Consider the following 16,514-nt stretch of genomic DNA (forward strand, 5'->3'; position numbering starts at 1 on the left):
CTGTGACCCCTCTACTATCCCAGGTTTTTCTGCCTCCCTTTCGCTTGCTTTTCTCTCCCCTTTAGAGCTGGGCTGGTTGTCTTTATTGGTCACAACTGTGGATGCGCAGGGGTGGGTCAGCCAGATTGCCTGTAAACAGGAAAGACCCCCCCCTCTCCCTTCTGCCTATGCTCAGTATGGAGTTTGCACGATTTAGCAACATTTCCAGTGTGAGGAGAGTCAAAAATAATACACTGGTTTTGAGCCTGAGGAATGAGGTATACGGTGGCATTACCACTGGTGATCTAAGGGGCAAGAGGAGGCTTTAGGAGGAAAGAGGGGGAGAGTAGCTTTAGTTTGTTAGCACCAGCCATCCAGGGTGAGGTGTTTGAACGATGGCAGAAACACACTCCTGAACCTAGGGGGAAGGTGAGGAGTCGAGAAGTAAACCTGGATGTTGGCATGGGTGTAACTGAATTGTGTACCTGAATCAGGTTACCCAGGAAACAGGAGGTGGGGCAGGGGAACTAGGGATGAATCCTATAGGGACATCTGAAATGAGTGGAGAGGAATCACTGAAGGAGTCCTCATCATCGGATGCCCTCCCTACCAACACTCTCCAGATGACATTCTGCAGTGAATTGGCTAACCCTATTGTAGCAGCCAGTCTGTGTTTGAACTGGTAAGACTAAGAGAAACAAGAACTGTTCTTCCATCATAGAATGGGGGGAGGGATAGCTCAGTGGTTTGAGCATTGGCCTGCTAAACCTAGGGTTGTGAGTTCAATCCTTGAGGGAGCCATTTAGGGATCGGGGGCAAAAATCTGTCTGGGGATTGGTCCTGCTTTGAGCAGGGAGTTGGACTAGATGACCTCCTGAGATCCCTTCCAACCCTGATATTAGGGGGAAAAAAAGTGTCCAAGCTACTCTATGAGATAATAGTGATAGAAGTGCAGAACTGAACTGAGAAAGTCTTTAGTGTGTCATTGCCTGAAGTGATGGAGAGTCATAGGTGCTGGCAAATGCCAAAGTCCAGCTTCTTTCCACAGACTTTCCTGTTTTGCTAACAAATACACCTCTCTCTTCTTGTTGTAAAAATAGCTTTTCTGCAGTCAGTCAATGCACTGCTGTTCTGTTTGCTTTGTAGCTAAACAGACTGAAGCAACATAGCTCCAACCGAGTTTTGAACTTCCCCCTCACATCTGAATGGAGCATACGTCAGCACTTTGTTTTGATTTTTTTTAAATGTTTCATGCATTGCTAAAGTCAAGGGTCTGGACCCCATTTGGTCATCCATCATACATAATGTGCCCTAACATAGCAAGCAATACCACAGTAGGTACGCTAACATGAGTAGCCCACTGTGCGTCAGCTATCCCATAGTGTAGCAACAGAGCAGTCAGCTGCCTCATTGCTATGACTCAATCATGAGAGATTAGAAACAGGCTGTACGCAAAGCAGACATATCAGATTGTCTTGTGCCAAAAGAGCATGTAAAATAAGAGTCCAGATACACAAGCAAACAAAGGGGCAGTTGCCTGAGTCAACAGCGTGCCTCCTAGAAAGTAGCAGGAGGCAGCGGCAGTCTTGGGACAGTGTTGTCACCGAACTTGAATTTGTGATGACTCTGGTCCATGTGCATCAAACATATGTTCCTCCGTCTCCATGCTTCACACTATTGTACCAGTTCGTCCCAACTGGAAGCACCTACCTGTGATCACTGAAACTTAAAGTACCCTGAAATCCTTAAACTTATAGTACAGTCAACTTTAATTTGCTGTATGCAAATAGGCAAGAGTACATCTCTAACCATATGCTATTGCATTAGTTATGGATCCATTGTTCAGAGACGCTCCTGCTGCTGTGTCTTCGTTTGCATTTCTCATATGCCTGCAAGCCCAGATACAAAGTACAAATCCTCCTTTAAACGTACGAAGTTCCAATTGTAATGTTGCATCATCTTCCACAGCTCTTGGCGGGGACTGGGTTCGAGAGAATGAGCTTCGAGTATTATTGGCAGAGTTTTATTTCTAATGACCTTGTTATTTGGATAACCTAACGTATGCAATATTTTTCTACAAAGACAAGATATGAAACCTCAGAACACGTGGCTTAGGGCCCCATAGGAGGGAAGATAAAAGGTGTCATCCTGTATTGAAAGAAACCAATAATATTAAAAACGAACCAGAAGACTAAGTTTAGGTGCTGTAAACTTACTGGTGACTAGTAGGCTCATACTTTGCAGCTTAAATATTGAAAACATGGCCACTACATAATGTATCTATGCTATATAGGGTTGCCAACTGTCTAATTGCTCAAACCCAAACACCCCTGCCCTGAGGCCATGCCCCTGCCCCACCCCTTCTCCAAGGCCCTGCCCCCACTCACTCCATCCCCCATCCCGCCGTTGCTCGCTCTCCCCCAACCTCACTCACTTTCATTGGGCTGGGACAGGGGGTTGGGGTGCAGGAGGGGGTGCGGGCTCTTGGCTGAGGGGAACGGCTGAGGGATTCGGAGTGTGGGAGGGGGCTCTGGGCTAAGCCTGGGTCAAGGGGTTGGGATGCAGGGGGGTGCAGGCTCTGAGAGGGCGTTTGGGTGTGGGAGGGGACTCAGGGCTGGGGTAGGGGGTTGGGGTGCAGGACGGGGTGTGGGCTCTGGCTGGGGGTGTGGGCTCTAAGGTGGGGCCGGAGATGAGGGGTTTGGGATGAAGGAGGGGGCTCAGGACTGGGGCAGGGAGTTGGGGTGTAGGAGGGGGTGTGGGCGTGGGCTCTGGAAGAGAGTTTGAGTGTGGGAGGGGGCTCGGGGCTGGGGCGAGTAGGTGGTGTGGGAGCAGGTGAGGGGTGTGGGCTCTGTCCGGGTGGTGCTTACCTCGGGCGGCTCCCGGAAGCAACCGACATGTCCAGTTCCTAGGCTCAGGGGTGGCCTGGCGGGGCCGCAGGGACATGCCGGCCGCTTCCGGGAGCCACGTGGACTAGGGCAGGTAGGGAGCCTGCCTTAGCCCCGCTGCACCAAGGATGGGACTTTTGGCATATTAAAATCTCCTGGATTGGTTTCAGTAGCCACCATGAGATCAATTCTGGGAGACTCCCGGCCAATCCGGGAGGGTTGGCAACCCTAATGCTATATGTCTTTAATTTTGACAGTAAATCTGCTGCCAACATAATTCCCCTTGGCTTGATAAAATCATAAGCAACAAAGTGGATTTTTATTGATGCTCGAGCCCTGATCCAGCAAAATACTTAAACTCACAAGTAATCCCATTGACTGAATGAAGTCTAAATGACTTCACTGGTACTGCTCATATCCTTGATGTTAAGCATATGGTTAGATACTTTGCTGGAAGAGGGTCAGCATGCATAGTGATCAGGTTAGTGGTATGCATGTGGACTTGTGGTAAAGTGGAACCAGTGGATTAGCCTTAGAAGGATTCCAGTTAGTTGTTCAAAAATTTGCTGGTGCAGCCAGCAGATGCTATATCCATCCTACCAGCAGAAATGAGACAGTGCATTGCATGTGGTGGAATAATAATTAATAAAAGATGAGAAACAGAGAGATTAGAACAACTGCCCTGAAAAGGGGCTCTTGGAAACCTCATTACAAAGAGGCAATTGAATATTGTCTGAAAGCAGGTGGCTTGGGAACAGGAGGACCTCGAACTATAGCCTTTTGTGAGGGTAAGCAGCCTTGAATGTTTATTGGGCCACCAAAAAAGCCCTTCGGCAGCACCACTGCATCACCCAGAAATGCACTTTGGGGTATTGTCTTTTTTAAAGTTTTATTGTTTATTATGCCTATTTACACAAATGTGCTCTCTCTTCCTATATTAGCACTTGCCTGTTCTCTTCCCTTTTGTTATGATGAAGGTCATAAACCATTTCTTATATCTCAGTCTGGCATTATGTTTATTTAACTTATATGATCTAAAAACCACTGTCATCTAGCAAAACTAAGATCTGTTTCACAGCTCTGGTGCCCTGGGAACTGATCTAAACCTGCTGCCAGAGCTGTGATCTATAGCTGATTTCAAGTGTAAAACAAAATAAAATGCAAGCAACATTTCCCCCCAATAACTGACTCTCTTTAAATGTCTGATGCCAGCATACGGTATTCTGTAACCATCTTGCATTTACTCCAGAGGAGATGAGTCCCCTCAGCCAGTGGAAAAGCTCCTTTTCATCGTGAAAGGCCTATTTGAAAACTGTCAGAATACTCGTTCTCAGATGTTTTTTGGCCTCACAATTACCAATCTAATCTAATCCTTTCTCCACCAGTTATTGTGATATCTAGGCCTCTTAATGAGAAGTGAGAGTCAGTTCCGGTGCTGGAGGCAGGTTTCTGGTTTGGGGACTGTATGGCAGATGAGTAAGGATAAGGTAAGACTTTTACAATCCACATTTAGCAAAATCTTTATTTTCACCCATGGAAACCAGATCGAAAAGGCTTCAAGCAGAGATGAATTCAATATACATCTCCTGACTCCTGGGTGTGATGCTATTCTGAGATGTTACATTAGCTGAATCATCATTGACTGGTGAATCGTCATTCTCAGAATCTTAAAACATTTTTGATTCTGAACCCTACATTCCAACTACTGTAGCCATCTCAACATACTAGAGACAAACCAAATCCATAAATAATAAAGGTTTTTATTCTCATCAAAGTGCAAGATACGAAAGCAGCATAATACGTTCCATTGTGTGTAACAGGAAAATAAACTTTTCTTAGGCTAAGAATCAGACTCATGTTCCTATAATTCTGAAAGCTCTGATGTCCAAAAACAAATGGATATTATTTTATCTTGTGTAATAACAGCTAGCTTTCCAGCAATTGTAACCACTAAATTTACTTGTATAAGCAGTACAGTCAAATTTCACTTGCAATCTACAGTCTGTTAGCAGAAAGTTTCACAGTAAAATTCAGAAAAAGATAGAAGCAAAATATTCCATGAGTGGGGAATAAATATTTCTTTTTATTCTACTCATTACCTATAGGAATGGCAACTGTGTCTCAAAAAACAATGGTAGACAAGGTGCCAGCTCATGCCTAGGCCTTGCTGAACACTTACAAATGCATAGCTGGAAACCAGACTTGCTCACCTGGGTTGTTAGCATTATCAAAATAGACATTACAGTTATAACATGTTTAGTGTTTAAACTTTATGGAACGCTTGTAGGATGCTGCATGTATTAATCCTGCTTACAATATCTGTATCCCCATGTTATAAGGTAAGGTTTAAATGTTTGCTCTGTAACTATAAAAATGTTTAAGACTGTAAATTCCCCAGAGTCAGGGGAAAAGCATTACCAAGGGTGAAATATTAGTTTACCCCAAGAGGTGTTATCTCCTGCTCATCAGGAAGGAGGCTTGAATCCAAATGGGCCATTGTGGAATAAAGACTTTGTCAGTTTCTCCCCTCACCCATGAAGAGGTGTTGAGCCCTTGTCCCATCAGCTTGGATTCTGGGGGGAGAAGGGATAAAAATCCCTGACAAGGAGAAACTGGATCTTTAATGCTCTCTGGACTCTGAAGGGCAAAGATTCCTATACATAAGCAAGAGACCCCCATGCTGCTTGGTATGGGCCAGCCCTAAAGGACATATACAGTTGCTTATTTTAGAAGCTTCTATTACCTTTTTAAATCCAAGACTGTAACTCATTTGTGTATGTATGTGTCCTGTTTTGATCTTATAAAGAACTCTCATTTTTTCCTTAGTTGTTAAATCTTTAGTTAGTTTATTACAGGATTGGCAACAGGCGTTGTATTTGGTGTGAGATCTGAGTGCAATTGACTTGGGGTAAGTGACTGGTCCTCTGGGACTGGGAGTAACCTGAATATTGTTAGGATTTTTGATGTAAAGTGATCATCTATCACATAGTCCAGCTTGCCTTGCAAGGGGATTGTCTGTGACTCCATGAAAAGGCTGTTATAATGCTTTAGGAGTTCACACTTTGTTACTGGGTTGGTGAAACCTAATTGTAGAACATAAACCCAGTTTAGGGTTTCTGCCCTGCCTTTTGACAGGCTGCCCTGAGGTTGGCATGCATGGACTTGAGTCACTCCAGACATTGTGACAGGAAGCACTAAAGCAGTTCAATTACTGTAAGGCTTGGTCTACACTAACCCCCCAAATCGAACTAAGGTACGCAACTTCAGCTACGTGAATAACGTAGCTGAAGTTCGAAGTACCTTAGTTCGATCTTACCTCGGTCCACACGCGGCAGGCAGGCTCCCCCGTTGACTCCGCGGTACTCCTCTCGCCGAGCTGGAGTACCGCAGTCGACGGCGAGCACTTCCGGGTTCGACTTATCGCGTCCAGACAAGACGCGATAAGTCGAACCCAGAAGTTCGATTGCCAGCCGCCGAACTAGACCCATGGAAAAAAAATGGTGGGTGCTTAGCACCCACCAGCAGCCCCCCATGAACTTCCCCCCAGCGTCTTCCACCCACCAGTGGGCCCCGCAGATCCACGGCTCCTGCCTGCCACAATCAGCTGTTTTGTGGCGTGCTGGAGGCTCTGGAGGAAGTGGGGGGTGCAAGGATGCGGGGCACTTGGGGGAGGGGTGGAACTGGACAGGAAGAGACAGCGTGGGGCCTTGGGAGAAGGGGTGGAGTGGGGTGGGGGCGGGGCCTGGGGCAGAGCCAGGGGTCAAGCGCCCCCTGGCACTTTGGGAAGTCAGCATCTGTGGCTAAAAAATCCAATTCTTGAGCAACAGTCCTTGCCACAGATAGTGCGAAGACCAAAGTGTGTCAATATTTGATCTGTCAGAAAGGAAGCTGCACTGACTCTCTGGATCTACATGTTCAGCAAGAACTTGCAGTCTTTGGAGCAGGGCCACCCAGAGGACTCAGGGGGCCTGGGACAAAGCAATTTCGGGGGCCCCTTCCATAAAAAAAAGTTGCAATACTATCGAATACTATATTCTCATGGGGGCCCCTGCGGGGCCCGGGGCAAATTGCTCCACTTGCCCCTCCCCCCCTCTAGGCGGCCCTGCTTTGGAGAATGACCCACGTGAATGCCTTGCCAGCAACACAAGGAGAGAGGTTCCTCTGTAGTTATTGCAATTACTCCAATCTCTTTTGTTTTTATACAACATTATGATGTTGGCATCCTTCATGTCTTGTGGTATCCTGCTTTCCCTCCTTCCAGCAGGCAAGCAAGACACTGTGAATATGTTTAAGGGACCACCTGTCCTCCTTGTTTCAGTACTTCAGCTGGAATTCTGTCCTGTAGCTTTTTCTGGTGCTAGGCAGGTGATTGCCTTTTCAAGCTCATATATACATGGTTCTGTATCAAGCTTTTTGATAGTTTGGGGATCTGCGTCAGATCTGCGTCGGAAACAGTGGTTTCACACTAATAGAATTCATGATTGTGTTCCACCCAGTGTTCCATCTGCTTGCTTCAGTCAGTGACAGTATCTCCATTAAGAGATTTGAATGGGACAGTCTTCTTGGCTGAAGGCCTATTGCTTTCTTGATTCCATCCTACATACCTCTTAATCTCCATTCTCAAAGGACATTTGTATCGTCTCACACAGCTCAAACCAGTATGATTGAGCATGTTGCCTTGCTGTATGTTGCAATGCACTGTTGGCCACTCCAAGGTTAGCGCATGTCTCAGGAGAAGGCTTCATATTTTGGTGATGATATGCTGTGCATTTTTCTATAATATAGTGCAATATGCTAATATAATCCATAGTTTTGCTTCATTAACTACAGCATAGTGCAAATTCACTCATTGTCATCTTGTCCTGCCTAATTACAGATTAAAAAGGAATATTCAGTGTCCATATACAGAATATTCCCTGATTATATCATACGAATGGGAAAGAAAAATGTTCAATAAATGTCTATCTCCTCCCCAGTGCTATCAGACCTTATTGAATTTGGATGATTTAGTTGGGGATTGGTCCTGCTTTGAGCAGGGGGTTGGACTAGATGACCTCCTGAGGTCCCTTCCAACCCTGATATTTTATGATTCTATGGATTATTTGAGAAGCAGCTCTTTCTAGTGTTTTTCCTAGGCAAAAGTTACTTTTCTAAGTAGCTTTCTGACTGTGGAAGTTTTGATTCTCGAAAGGCAGCTATTATCAATATTTCATCCAGGTGCCATGCTAACATAGTATGACAACACTGTGCTCCAAGTCGATAAAACAGTCAAGGTACTTAACAGATGTTGACTAGATCACTTGATTTTTATGACAAGTGAGGAATACAATGTACTATTAAAATATGTTACAGAATGGCTCTATCTAAAGATACAATGGTTAGCTGGTGTCAGCAACTTTACCTCTCCGTGAGTTCAGGAAGTTTAAGCCTTTCACCTGCAGCTCCCATTGAATTCATTTGGAACTGTGGGCGCTGAGCACCACAGAAAATCAGGCTCAGAAGGTACGTCAGCTGGCAGGGAAGGCGAGGTTATTGCAGGACTGCCAATGAGTCCTCGCACCAGTTTTTAATAGATGAACATCCATTCAAATCAGTGGAAGGCAAGGACTGAGCATCTCACCCTAGTATGTCAGAGAAGTGTGCACTTCCAGTGTGATCATATGTAAGAGGTGTGACCTTGCCTTCTCCTGATTTGAAACTTGTGATGAAACTTGCCCACATCAGAGAAGGGTTCAATAAAAATGGAACTAGGTCAAACGCCCCCGTGCGCTGCTGACATTTTGAAGCAGCCCCAGTTACTTTGCAAATACTGGTGCCTTTTAGGGTTGAGTCATCTGTAGATGCTAAATATTATGTCATCTTAGACAGAACTGGCTTCAAGCACTTGTGAAACCAAAGCTGCAAGAGGACGCTGAACATGTGGGGAGGGGAATGTGCATTCCCAGTAAAAGTGATAAAATAGTTAAAAGTAAAGTTAGTTAAAAATATTTGGCTCCAGAAATATCTTCCGGCACCACTTTGATCCAATTTACAATGGTCTGGCTCAGTGAAGTACAACAAGAATGCTCTGAAGCTATTTGATCCAGGATGTGAAGTGATGGGGACTTGTGCATTAGGGCATGACAGAAGTGTGGCACTGAGCCAGAAAACCCTCCTGACTGAGGCCACAAAACTATGAGCCCAAGGTCAGCTCGGCTGACTAATGGCTGGGAATGGATTAACTCTGAAAGCACACACTTGTGGGCTACGCCATGTGTGGCATTAGTGCCTTGCAAAACCATCATACAATAGCACACATAACCCTCACGGCACATTGGCAGTGGTGACTCGTCTAAAAACAGAGAACATCAAGCAAGAATGACAGCTGGATGGCAAATTAAAACATTCACACAATTCCTCATTTGTCATTTGAAAAAAACGAGTCCACAGAAAATCAGATGCAAGAAATCTGGACAGCTCAATGCTCATAACTGGAGCTGGTTTATATTATCCATGTTTGTCTTCTCCAAAATGAAGATTTCCACACAGTCATCTAACCACACAAAAGCCTAACAAACCCATCTTCAGTCATGCACCAGCAGCACTTGACTCCTAGCATAGTTCTTGAACATAATTTGTAATGGATGATGCTGAAATTTCTCATTCCAGTGAAAACTTCTTGACAAAGTATTTGCAAAGTTTTTTGGATGCTAACTGTTTTCAGCTAGTGCTCTCTCGCTCTGTGTGTGTTTGTGTGTGTGTGACTTTTCAAATGTTAATTGATTCTCACCACACCCGGTGAGGATGGTATTATTATCCCCATTTTACAATTGGGTAAACTGAAGCAAAGAGAGATTAAAGCTCAAATTTTCAAAGGAGGCCTTTGATTCTGGATGCTTCAAGTTCTGGTGCTCAGCTTAAGTGAGCTTGGGCTTGATTTTCAGAGGTGTTGAGACCAGCAGCTGCCTTTGACTCCAGCTGGAGTTGCAGGTGCTCAATACTTCTGAAATTGAAACCAAGATATCTCAACTGGGGCACCCAAAATCAGAGGATACTTTTGGAATTTTGGGCCTAAGTGACTTGACCAACACCACAGAGCAAGTCATGGGGCATCCACAACAAGATCATCTATAGCTTATGTTTGCCCCGGTCCCTAAAAACTTCCCAGGTGAGAGGTGTTGGTCATTTAATAGCATCTAATGAACCATGTCATTTGATTAGAGAGTAGCAGCAGAGAGGATTGAAATGACAAGTTTGATTCAAAGTGGAGTGCAGGGGAATGAGCAGAAAGACCTAATGTGCCTGGAATATCTCCAGTGCTTGATTCAGGAGATCATAGTGGGTATGAGGAAGGGGACTGAGGAAGGAGATTGGTGCCTTCTAAAAGGGTTATTACCATAGCTGCCAACTTTCGTGCGGTAAATAAGCACCCTGACTTTCACAATAGGCAAAAATCAAGCTAATCCCATTTCAAAACAAGGCCAAAACAAGCCAATCCCTAAGAACGCCAACACTCTATGTGACTAGATTTCCCACCCCCCCGCCCCCCGGCATGCAGTCCAGGACTGTGGTGGGCCTGCTGCGCACCCCTGACTCTCTCCCCTGCTTGCCCCTTGCCCCTGCTTGCTGGGAGCCGATCAAAAAAAAAGAAGCAACACGCTACAAGCCCAACAAGCTACAAGCCAATAACTAGCCAATAAGCAACTCACAAGCCAATTAAGCCAAAAACAAACCCAATTTCTGCCTTTTTTTCCCACAGGTTTGGCATGTCTGGTTATTACTGCTCCATGGGCTGTGCATAGGATGAGCCTCTCAGATAAGAAGAAATATCTTCTTTCTGTGTGTTCCATTCTATGCATCCGATGAAGTGGGCTGTAGCCCACGGAAGCTTATGCTCAAATAAATTTGTTAGTCTCTAAGGTGCCACAAGTACTGTTCTTTTTGCGGATACAGACTAACACGGCTGCTACTCTGAAACCTATCCCTCTTAGAGCATAGCATGAGATCTTCAGAAAGCCATGCTGTAATTGGTGGAGTACATCCAAAAGCTCTTGTTTGCTGATAAGTGAGCACCATCATAATAGTTAGAAGTGAATTAGCACTGATACCGTTAGACAAGATGTCACAATCACAGGACAAGGTGGACTTTAGATCCCTTTACAATCTTCTCAAGACTACCGCATCTATCTGTCAGCATATATCTGTTGTTTCTTGTCTTATACTTATATTGTAAGTACGTTGCGGCAGGGACTGTCTTGTTCCGTGTTTGTATAGCACCTCACACAATGAGCTCCTGGCCCATGACTAGGTGCTACAATAACTATGGTTCTGCACGGTAGGTTCACAAAGTAAAAATAATTGTGAAGTGTGGATTGGGGACGAGAATTAAAAATAAAACGGTCAGATCATCTGATTTAATTTTTAGATCTTGTGGGGGAAATGCCAATTACGGCTCTGGAAGGCTTGTACTAAGGACAGCTGTTTGAGCTTGCAGATGACAGGGTAGGATGTAGTAGGCAGCAAGGATACTAACTGTGTAACAGCAAGGAGGTAAGTTTAGTATAATCAGCAATTGGCTCAAGATCCCTACATCAGTGCTAATGGTAACCCCACTGCTAGTCTCTTAGCATGTGCGCAACATGCTTCAGGTGGCAGGTAACCAGGATTCATCACCAAATTTGGTCCCCTGATTGGTTCAGTAGCTTCCCTTGCTTGGGCCAGGTACTGACAGGGAGTATGTTAGCGATCTGTCAAGAGAAGCTATCAGAACAGTGGAGAGCAAATCCAGATGAGAAGCTGATATTAAGAACCTTGAAAGTTTGTATATGCAAAGGTATTTTGGGGGCAGATAGTGACTCCTCTTGTGCAATGATTCCTGGGCTAAGTGAAAATGCAAGTCTGCTGCAGTGTCCTAGACCTGTATGACTTCCATCAGTGCTCTCCCTCTTTTTTTTTTTTTTATACCTAATATCTGTGTGAACATTTGCTGCTAACACTAGCTGTCTGCCTGCTCCACTCCACCCTGCCAGTGTTTTTTGGCCCCAGTTATGCTCTGCCGACACTAATTGTCTCAACATACTCCCAAAGTTCTGCTGAAAACCTGTTTCTTCCCCTCCTCCTCCTGCGCTTTATCTGCAGCCGTGCCATTTCCCCCTCACCTCTGTCTGCCTTAGAATTTTAGCTCTGGTTTTTAAAATGAGAATTTTATACCAGCTTGAAATGATACAACACAAACTTTGTTCCACATACTTCGTGTTATACATAATTCTTTCAGTTAAAGCAATGGCCAATTTTCTATAAGATCAGGATTCTGGTTTATGTGAAAACTCATAAAAGCCAACAAAACCCCACTGCAGTAGAAAGATGAGAATGGGCTGATTTCCTTCCTCTGCCACCAGGACACATCCTCACTTTGCTTCCTAGGTAGATCATTTCCTGATAACCACAGACGGGTATTCTAAGGCAGTCCACTTAACCTCCATTGATTTCCAGGTAGTGGGCTGGCAGCCAGGAAGCTGGTTGGGTGGGGAAAGCTGGCTGGATGTCAGTGCATGTTTCCAGCTGCAGGGAAGCAAAGAGGCAAGAGTTCTAATTCACTCACCTTCCTGCTGCAAGAACCTGTCACCGATTTACTTGTAGATGGATCTGCTTAGCAGGGAACTACAACACCCAGCAGCTCCCTCCCACTGCACGTCTTTGTGGTGTAGAGAGGGTGAAACAGGAGCCACATGGCAAGAAGGGAGCTGGAGAGAAGCCCTAGGAACTGTGGACAGAGACACATGTGGAACGGGCTGAGTGCCAGACATTACAGCTGTGTGGGACTTAGGGGGAGCAGCAGTGGCTGGGCAGGGAGCCAGTGCTAAGCGGCACCAATGAGAGACAATAATGGAACCTGTCTTGGAAATCCACAAATGTTCATTTACTTGGAAGAGAGGCTGGACGGGAGAGGGCAGCCCAGGCACAAGGCCTGAAAAGCACTGACTCTCACTTGGACTGCCCCAGGGGCCTAAACACTTTCCCCTGTCACTCACTTTGTACTAACTATAACTGTTTAAACCTCCATACTTAGGGTATTTGCAACCTTTCCCTTCTTGCTAGCGCTAGTAAAATATCCTTTCACTTTAGCCATATATCTGAGTGATTATTGAAACATACCAGGGCCTGTGCCAACAAGGTCTAACTGCTGAAGCACCTACAGTGCTTGGCTCTGAGTTGTGGTGCTACTGACAGCTAGATCCCAGGTATTTCTCCCCTGGAAACTAGCATGTTTCTTAAGGATTAGGATCTGGGGGTCATAGTGGACCACAAGCTAAATACGAGTCAACAGTGTAACACTGTTGCAAAAAAAGCAAATATCATTCTGGGATGTATTAGCAGGAGTGTTGTAAGCAAGACACAAGAAGAAACTATTCCGCTCTACTCTGCGCTGATTAGGCCTCAACTGGAGTATTGTGTCCAGTTCTGAGTGCCACATTTCAGGAAGGATGTGGAAAAATTGGAGACAGTCCAGAGAAGAGCAACAAAAATGATTAAAGGTCTAGAAAACATGATCTATGAGAAAAGATTAAAAAACCTGGGTTTGTTTAGTTTGGAGAAGAGAAGACTGAGAGGGGACATAACAGTTTTTAAGCACATAAAAGGTTGTTATAAGGAGGGAGAAAAATTGTTCTTCTTAACCTCTGAGGATAAGACAAGAAGCAAGGGGCTTAAATTGCAGCAAGGGCGGTTTAGGTTGGACATTAGGAAAAACTTCCTAACTGTCAGGGTAGTTAAGTACTGGAATAAATTGCCTAGGGAGGTTGTGGAATCTCCATCATTGGAGATTTTAATAGCAGGTTAGACAAACACCTGTCAGGGATAGTCTAGATAATACTTAGTCCTGCCTTGAGTTCAGGGGACTGGACTAGATGACCTCTTGAGGTCCTGTCCAGTTCTATGATTAATATGACAGTGCTTTCCAGTTTAGCCAGTTATGTTCAAGGCTCAGGAGCGAGAATTGTTAGTGTATTGGTGCTACTGTGTCAGTGTCCATGTATGTATCCAGCCAGAACATTATTCACCATCCTAGACACCTTACAGCAGTGGTCTCCAAAGTGGGATGCGCAAGAGGATCCTGGGAGGTGCGCGACAGGAGCGCTTTTTTTTTTCTTCATCGGGCAGGAGTCCGATGGTAGAGCCGGCGCGGCAGGTGGTGCGTGCTCAAAAAACTTTTACTGAGAGGGGTGCGCGATCAAAAAAGTTTGGAGACCACTGCCTTACAGTACCAACCAGAGCATGGTAACTTTGAGGGGGTTTTGTTTGGAATTCACTGTTTAAGTGAGTTAGGCAACCTGCTGCCTCTGCTATAACCAAATGCCCAGTGACCCATTTAGAGAGAGGAAATGTAGCCTTTTACGCTTTGTGTCTCTGTTTTTGCACTTAGCTGCTAGACAGAGGACTGGGAACATGCTGAAGCAGCAAAGAAAAAAGAGAGAAAACTATGAAAATATTGGCATTCTCGCTGTGTGTCCGAGAAAGAGGAAGAGAAAGTTTAATAAATCAAGTCCCGGTGGATACTGACGTTTGAGCAGAGCAGACTGCAGGCACCTATCCTTCTTCAAACTGACACCTTTCTGTGACCGTGCCAGAACCCAAGTGAATGAGTACTTTCATAGCAGTGTTTACCAAGATTGCTCACTATTTTCTTTGTGACATTATTAGACCTCTGTCCAGCACTTTGCTGTAGACAACTGCTGGTCTGTTTCTTTTCTTTGGTCAATGGTTACAAAATTGAAGTTATTTATTACCTTGCTTTTAGTTACAAGCTGGAGAACTAGAAAGGAACTCAGGGTCTAATTGGGGTCTTAATAATAAGAGAGGTGAAAAAAAATCAGTGAATCTGATTTTATTAAAGTTTTGTTTCCACTATCTTAGTTACGGACATTAGAAAGAACATATTGAACCAACCCGCCCCTTTCTCAGTGTAAGCTTCTTGGGGCAAGGGCCGTCCTTTTGTTCTGTTTGTACAGTGCCTAGCACAATGTGGTCCAAGTCATTAAATGCAGCTCTTACGCCCTATCATAATGGCAATAATACAGAATGAACCCTGGACACGTGGTTGGAGATATGCTTGCAATAATGGTGTTTAAGAACCCCTTGTTGCTAGCAGCTTCCACCAAAGTTTCTCTGACTGGGGTGGACAAGGATATTTTCACTGAGAAATGTTGTATAAAAGCATAATGTAGGCGATGGGTCCATGTAATCACAGATTTTACCATGATGGGACAGTGTGATACAACACAGGAGAGGCTTAGCCATGTCATAAAACGGGGTTTTTTTTGTGGCTGGAAGCAAATCTTTTTCTATGTTACAGAATTGCGATACAGGCCAGAGCCCGAATTCCTCTGATGTAAATCCAAAGTAGCGCAACTGACTTGGTGGAATGACATAATTTTATTTCACTTTTCACCTTCTTTTGCTTATTTCTCTGGGGCTTGGGGAAAAATTTATTTGCCAAAAAAAAAAATGATGTGTTAAGTATATGATGAGGTAAATCAGCTCCTTTCTTTAGTTGTCCTTTGACTGGTAAATAATACCTGTTTCAGGCAGAAGCTCTCCAAATGTACAATAGATTTTGGTCTATATCTGTTATCTGAGCAATCTCAGTAGCATTTCCAACTGTTGTCATATTACATGCTTTAAGAAGTTCATACCTCAATATTGCCTGGCAATCTCTGGTATGTTGGCCAAGCATCCAGAGCATTACGAATGAAACGCTCAGAACATGAAAGTAACATCAAGTCAGTTTAGAATTGCCCTGTAGCTAAGCATTCTTTTCTTGTCCCTGTATTTTTGGATGGAGTCAAAAGGCTTACAGCAACCAGACATTGAGAATATATTAAGGATTTGCTTCTAGAACATAGTTCAAATGTACTATTTTTTTAAACCAACTTAAAACCAAAGAATTTAAAAGGGATCTTACATAACATGTTTTCTTATGTTCTCAATATGAATAGTTATTCTAAGTATAAATAATTTGAAGGCAGAACAGTCTTATATAAAGTGCGTTTTCTCTTATGTAATCATATATTGATACTCGTCTAATGTGCTCATCATTTAAGAAATCTCTGACCATAAAAATAAGAGCGGCATCTATCAGTCTCTTCCCTAGGACCATGGTAGTGATTGAAGATTATTGCAAGTTTTTATTTACATATATTTATATATTATTTGAAGGTATATTTGCATAATTATCTAAAGACATAAGATTTTTTTGTTGGAATGTGATGCTGCTGCAAGAATAGGTATCCTGAGGGGAGAAGGGGGCTCTAGAGTAGAAATAAATCAATTTTAATAGTAATTATAAATCCAGTGGAACATGGAGTCTGAAGTCCTGATTTCCTATTGGTTACTGTAGTAGCCTTTGCCAGTTAGTACTGTAAAGAGAACAATGGATGGTTGGCAACTTTTCACTTTTCAAGGTAATGTTTTCGTTTAATGATTTAATGTAGCAATAACGACCACTGGGTTGGGCATTTCCTGGAAGCTAATGGCTGGCTTGGTTCATTAACTAACAGGAAATGCCCAGCCCAGAGAGCATTATTGAGTAAAGAAAAGAAAAGCATTTACTTTATTATTTTTATATTTATTTTCCCCCAAAATATTCAAAGCGGAGACATAGGTTTTTTTCCC

The sequence above is a fragment of the Malaclemys terrapin genome, chromosome 10, assembly GCF_027887155.1.
Source record: "Malaclemys terrapin pileata isolate rMalTer1 chromosome 10, rMalTer1.hap1, whole genome shotgun sequence".
Classification (NCBI taxonomy): domain Eukaryota; kingdom Metazoa; phylum Chordata; order Testudines; family Emydidae; genus Malaclemys; species Malaclemys terrapin.